General features: G+C 45.5%; 1 protein-coding gene across 2 annotated transcripts in view; it reads right to left on the minus strand.

Moving 5' to 3' along the window:
• The window catches only part of PRPS2 (phosphoribosyl pyrophosphate synthetase 2), a 32,118-nt gene that overhangs the window by 24,274 nt on the left and 417 nt on the right, over positions 1–7,427 (minus strand). The gene's annotated exons all lie outside the window — the stretch shown is intronic.

Raw genomic sequence — 7,427 nt, forward strand, 5'->3', positions numbered from 1 at the left:
ATTAGTCCTTTGGACTAACCTTTTCCTTGTATCTTTAGTTTTCTTCATTCTCCCTTGCTCCCAAAGGGGTGAGACCAGTGGAATATCTCAGATGGCTGCTCACAGGCTTTTAAGACCCCAGACGCTACTTCTGATGAGTACTTATTTTGTTTTCTTTTTAAAAAATCAGCTTTTTGTTTATTATGGCTGCAAGATCTCTTATTTCTCTGAAAATATCAACTTTTGAGAAGGGGGAGGGATGTTTCCTTATAGTCTCTGTTTCCCGTGGGAAGTTGCTTTTTTGCCCCCCCTTTGATTTTCATCTTTTGCAGAGGGTCTTTCCTCAGATATTGTCTGTTCACATTTAATAGTACTACTACTACTTCTCATTGCTGTCGAGTTGATTCCGACTCATAGTGACCCTACAGGACAGAGGAGAACTGCCCCACAGGGTTTCCAAGGAGCAGCTGATGGATTCAAACTTGCCAACCTTTTGGTTAGCAGCCTGAGCTCTTAACCACTGTGCTACCAGGGCTCCACATTTAATAGTAGGGGACACTAAGTAGTTGAGTGCAGGAGTGGTTGGGGAGCTGTAGATGAAACATGACTGCCCAATGAGTTGATCATTGTCATTGCTGAGGACAGGTACACAGGAGTTCCTTATACTATCCTTTTTAAATTTTGTATTTTTGAAAACCTTTATAAAATAATTTTTAAAACACTATCTTTTTTTAAAAGCGTTGGTAGGAGTGATTTTATAACATATTTAATGCTGCATATCAAACCATGCATTTATGAGTCAAAACATAACAAGTCATCCAGGCACATGAACACAGGTTTTGAGGGGGTACTACAAAACCAAATTATCCAGCTATACCACATCACAGCGACGTGGGCTGAGAATCAGTAAGTTTTCTTGCCTATGATATGGGTCAGTAACAGCAAGCAGACAGAAGCAATTGCTCCCCAAAACCAGTGGTTTTCAAATCTGCAATTCACCTAGGTTGATTTTTAATGCTCAGGGCCTCACGAGAATCTAACATAATTGTCAAACAGTACATGCTGCTCAATAATATGGCTCTGATGGAAATGCCAACAGATACATTGCAGAAGCTTCCATTCCTCTTCCAATGTTCCAAGATATACATTCGCTCAAACATTTTAGCTGCTATTTTCTAACTGAATCGTTTGAGAATTTGGCAATGGGGATATATACACCCCAAGGGTAAGCAATACCTCACCAAAACCATACCCCACACACCCATGTGAAGCCCAGAGTGGCTGCCCAAGGAGCAGAGCAATACCCCAAGGTGTGGGGAGCAGGGCACAGGAATCACCTTGAGGTCTGGACAAGAGGGCACCCATGCAGGATGGTAGCCCTGAACAAACAAGCACCTTGGCTTGGGAGGAGGGAGGGGACGCAGGAAGGGCAAGGATGTTGCAGGGGGACAGGAACCCTGGAAAGTCAGGAGCTCCCAGTGATCCTGGTGGGTTGGAGGCTTTTACTCAGGGCTGAAGAACATCACCTCTCCTCAGGGAGCTGGGAGGGCAGGTTCTCAGGATAATCAGCTTCCCGGAGACAAGGTCAGCTCTGCTCTATCACTTGTTTTGAAAAGGCAAATCTGTTCCAAATAATTGATACATTAGGAACACTTTGAGCATAACATGAATTTTGCATTGGCTTATACGTGACCTCTCTCACCGAGAACGCAGAATAGATACACCAAGCCACCAAGCGCTCGCGCGTCCGCACACACACACCCGCCTCCCACAAGGACGAGCCATACCCATGCACATCTGGCATTACGATGTTCCATCTGATTTAGACAACCCTCCTTCTGTGATCTCACAGTAACTCCCAAGCTGCGGCCCTCCCAAGGCCCACTCCCCAAGCCAGCTGCAGGTCTTCTTCAAGGACAAGTGCCATATCTAAAACTTTTACCACTTTTATTATGGTCTCATCTTTTTTTTTTTAATATCACTGAGGAAGTTTGGGAATGTTATGCCCCTAACCCCATTTTTCCCATAAAAACCCATCACCGTCAAGTAAATTCCAAGTCATAGAGACTCTATAGGACAGAGCAGAACTGCCCTATAGGGTTTCCAAGGCTATAATCTTTACAGAAGGAGACTGCCACGGCTTTCTCCCTCGGAGCGGCTGGTGGGTTCCAACTGCCGACCTTTCAGTTAGCAGCTGAGCGCTTAACCACTGTACCACATTGAGGGCTTCTTTTTTTTGCTGTGAGTCGGAATCGACTCAATGGGTATTTTTCCCATAAGCTCCCCCCCCCTTTTTTTTTTGCACAGTCTTGCAGCGTGGTGATTTTTAGAAACACATATGTCCTGTTATAGCAGAACTGACTATAAATGAAAGAAGGCTCATGAATAATTATCCTTCTTCCTTCTCCCAGCACCAGAGGCCAATTATATCCCATACAATTGTTTCATTAAAAGAGTCAATTATAGCCAAAGACAAATTAAAAACAAATCTACGTTAGGGACATGTGGTCATCTACCTGAACTAAGTAAGCTTATGAGTCAAAGATCGACTCAATGGCACTTAACAACATATCCAACTTGAAGGAGAATGCTTAGAAGGGAAAAGGAAGTTTTTCAAGTTGACGCATTCTGAAAATGAGTACGTATAGCGTTCGGCCACGTTCTTGCATGTTCCTGCTCTCTGCTTCGGATGGAAACGGTATGACACCAACGTCAAGCTCTAAGGAGTGAAATATAATTCCTTTGTGAATATCGCATCAACTGTAGGATGAAGTGGATTTGAAAACCACAGTATTTTACAGCTCAGGGATCCAAAAACTCCTGCCCACAGCCTGTTTCTGTTCGGCCCATGAGTTAACACGTGTGGCAGGCAGAATAATGACCCCCTAAATAGGTCCACGGAGCCCTGGTGGCACAGTGGTTAAGGGCTTGGCTGCTAACCAAGAGGTCAGTAGTTCGAATCCACCAGCTGCTCCTTGGAAACCCTATGGGGCAGCTCTACTCTGTCCTATAGGGCCGCTGTGAGTCGGAATCAACTCGACGGCAACAGGTTTGGTTTTTTTGGAAACAGGTCCACAAGGAGCCCTGGTGGCACAGTGTTTAAGCGCTCGGCTGCTAACCGAAAGGTCGGCAGTTTGAACCCACCAGCCACTCCACTGGAGAAAGATGTGGCAGTCTGCTCCCATAAAGATTACAGCCTTGGAAACCCTTTGGGGCAGTTCTACTCTGTCCTACAGGGTCGCTATGAGTTGGAATTGACTAGATGGCAAAGGGTTTGGTTTGAGTTTTTTAAAATAGGTCCACATCCCAATCCCCAGAAGCTGTCAATGTTTGTTTACATGGCAAAAGGGAATTAAGGCTGCTAATCAGCTGATCTTAAAATAGAGACATGATTGTAGATTTTCCGGGTAGGCCCAATGCCATCACAAGGGTCCTTAGAAGTGAAGAGGGATGCAGGCTTTGAAAAGGGAGGAAGGGGCCATGAGTCAAGGAATGCGGGCGGCTTCCAGAAGCTGGAAAAGGCAAGGAAATACAGCCCTGCCGACCCATGTTGGACTTCTAACCTACAGAACTGTAAGACAACAAATGTGTGTTGTCTTAAACCACCAAGTTTGAGGTAATTTGTTATGGCAGCAATAGAAAAATAATACAAATGGTTTTTACACTTTTAAAGGAGAAGGGAACGAAGAAGAAGAGCAGCAACAGGGGACACACGGTCTGCCAAGCCTCACGTATTTACTATCTGGCCTTTTACGGAAAAGGTGTGCTGACCCCTGGTCTAGTTTATGACTGTTTATCCAAAAAGAAATTATACTCTGTGGTCTATTTTTCCTCAGGAACCTCAGCCCCCATAAGACTAGCAGTCGGGGAGGACAGAGAATACCATCACTGTGGCAATATTTTTTCCAAAACTATTCCTGCTTCTAGTCATGAAGACGATCACATCTGATCTTTATTCTTGGTCTTTTAAAAACTGTGGATAGAAGGTAGCATTCATCAGCTGTCCACGTAGAAGACGTTTACTGATCCCCAAATAACAACGTTTCAGAGTTTAAGCAAGTCAACAATGAACGGGTGTGGTCGTTAAAAGATGGCCACAAACTCTTTTTAACACTTTTCCCCATCAAGAAGTGGGGCCTAAGCATGCTTGTCCGTTTTCCTACTTTTGTCTGTTCTGTGGTATTTCCTTGAATTCGGGCAGACATTCTAGCTCTGGCAGCATGCTTGTCTGCTTCCCACTTTTGTCCTTTTGAATATAAGCCAAATAAAACTTTTTACTTAAAAAAAAAAAAAAAAAAAGAAGTGGGGCCTATGTCTACTCCCCTTGAATCTGGGAGAACTCTGTGACTGACTGACCAATAGAATGTGACAGAAGCAATAATGTGCCCACTTCTGGGCCCAGGCCTTACGACTAGCAGCTCTTTCTTCCTGTCTTTTGGAACACTTGCTCTTAGAACTCAGCTTCCATGCTATGAGGAAGCTCAAGTAGCCCCAAGGATAGGACCACAGCAAGGGGAACTGAGGTTCTTAACCAAGCTCCCAAGCAACATAGTACCAACACAAGTGAGCCATGTTGGCTGTGGAGCCTCCAGCCCCAGTTAGCTGTCCCAGCTGCCACCACATGGAGCAGAAATGAGCCTTCCATCCTTGTAGCTGTTAAGCGCTATCGAGCAAAATAAATGACTATTGTTTTAAGCTGTTACATTCTGCGGTAATTTGTTACAGAGCAGTAGATAACCAGAAGCTTGGGTCTTGAAGATCTTAATGACCCTGCCAGCAGATTAACTGACCGTGGTAAAATGTTATAATGGAGACTTTCAGACGCCACCGTCCATGCTGTCCTAGGAAGTGAGCATAGGATTTTGATGGTCTTGAGTGAAGCTGGGCATCTCCCTGAATATCTGATATGATTTAGGGGTGAAAAAGTAACATCAGGAATCTCTGTCTGATAAGGTAGCATTTTAATAGCGTGGAAGAGCCACAATCAAAAGAAAGAAAAACAAACCAGTTGCCATGGAGTCCATTCCGACTCACGATTACCCCAGGTGTATCAGAGTAGAACTGCACTCCACAAGGTTTTCAAAGCTGTGATCTTCTGGAAGCAGATCACTAGGCCTTTCTTCTGAGGTGCCTCTGGGAGGGTTAGAATGCCAACCTTTCAGTCAGTCGAACGCTTAACCATTTGTGCCACTGAGGGACAGGAAAGCAGATTTCTGGTCCCGGCTCAGGGAGAGATGTGGGGAGAAGCCCCTTACATGAACTCAGTCAATTTTCTCTTCCTTTTGCCCCTCTGTTTCTCTTCTCTAGGATCACACAGTAAAAACCAGACCACCAGCACAGTACCTGGTACAGCAAACACTGTATAATCAACCCCCGTACCTGCACAGTTCAGTGAAAGAGAAAAGTCAAGAAGTTAATCTTTTACAGTCTACGTATTAAAAACACAAAACGTAGCTGTATAAGCAATTGCCAGACTTCAGACCAAGTGGTTTTTAAGACCTCGTGTTTTCTAATTAGCAAGTCTTAGTTATAATATACTCAAAACCAAATAAACTTGAGTCTGCTTCATACTTAAACATCTAAACATTCACACTTCAATGTCTGAGTGAATTTCACCTAACAGTGCAGACAGTACTTTTAGCAGAAATCCAACATTGACTTAGCAATGAACTTCTGATCCAGATTAACCATGCCCTTTAGCAAAGGATTGTGCTACAATGAGATAACATGGAAGGGCAACATATTTGCTTTCAAAACCTACTTCATCCAGAAATTTCTCCTTTAACTTACTACAAAAAAACAAAACACCAAACCAAACCCATTGCCATAGAGTCGATTCTGACTCATAGCGACTCTACAGGACAGAGTAGAACTGTCCCATAGGGTGTCCAAGGAGAGGCTGGTGGATCTGAACTGCCAAGCTCTTGGTTAGCAGCCGAGCTCTTAACCACTGCGCCACCAAGGCTACCTCCTAGATAAAAGCTATTACACCCCCTTCTCCTGTTCTTGAAGCCCCTGGGTGGTGCAAGCGCTTAAGCATTCAGCTAATAACCGAAAAACTGGCAGTTTGAGCCCACCCAGAGGTGCCTCAGAAGAAAGGCCTGGCGATTTGCTTCTGAAAGGTCACAGCCATGAAAACCCTCTGGAGTGCAGTTCTACTCCACGGCCACTGGTCTGGTTGTCTGTTTTCTCTTGTTCTTTGAGCTACTGAAACTTGACAGGCATTGGCAAAATATTGCCACATTCACGCCCAGCTCTATCTTTCTCCAGAGCCCTTGGCCATCCTCCAAGACGTCTGGATTAAATGCTACCAAGCTGAATGTACTCACCACAGTAATACCACCTACCGCTCACTCACGTGTCTTCACTTATCATCAGACTCTTCTAACTGTAACTTACCACCTCGAAGCAGTCACAGGGATTCACACAGCCTAAAAAGCTGACGCTAAGACCATCTCCATCAAACATTATTAATATAACTTCTCGGTATTGAAGAAATTTTTGTCTAACTCAAGGTCACAAAGATTTTCTCCTATGTCTTCCTCTAGAAGTTTTACAGTTTTAGATTTTACATTTAGGTCTATGATCCATTTCAAGATAATTCTGGTCAATGGTAGGAAGGATGGGGTGGAGGTTCTTGTTTTTGGCATATGGATGTCCAACTGTTCCAGCACCATTTGCTGGAAATGTTCATTGAACTGGATGTTTGCCAAAGATATAAAATTTATCAGTAATTGTCTACAGGGAGAGGAAAAAAATGAGACTGACTTGAAATTGGTCAAAGAACTGTGCAGACTCAGGCAGGTGGCAAGGGCCCAGCTTCTGCACATGGCCACTGCCTGACACTACAGAGGAGAGGCGACCACTTCTCGCGACCTTGAGAAATGAGTACAAATGACACTCAAACCATGTCCCTGCCACTGAACACAGCGTTGTTGCTAGGTGCTGTTGAGTCGATTCGACTCCCAGCAACCTCATGTGGTAGAGTAGAACTGCCCCATATGGTTTTCTTGCCGGTAATCTTTACAGAAGCAGATCGCCATGCCAGGCCTTTCTTCCACAGCACCACTGGGTGGGTTGGACCTGCCAACCTTTCGGTTAGCAGCCGAGCTGCCAAGGTTCCTACTGAACACAGTAGAGCCCCAGACCTACAAAGCTACAAGCCCACCATCTTTGAGGCAGACAAACCAGGGCAGCACAGAGGAAGCCGGCATGCGCGCCCTGGAGTTCTCACACTCGAAAACCTTTGCTCAAGCACACTCTCCCATTACCCCAGTGATTTCCACACCGGCGCGGGTCCCCGGCCCTGAATCAGGACCAGTGGGGGCAGGCCTGGGAAGCGGCGTCGGGAGGCTCTGCAGGTGCGGACAGAGCGCCGCTCCAGGGTTCGGCGTGCTGGGAGCGCGCCGAACCGGCCGGCCGACCCGCGGTCCGTAGGCCAGCGCCCT

This window comes from Trichechus manatus, unplaced genomic scaffold (assembly GCF_000243295.1).
Source record: "Trichechus manatus latirostris isolate Lorelei unplaced genomic scaffold, TriManLat1.0 scaffold00162, whole genome shotgun sequence".
Taxonomy (NCBI): domain Eukaryota; kingdom Metazoa; phylum Chordata; class Mammalia; order Sirenia; family Trichechidae; genus Trichechus; species Trichechus manatus.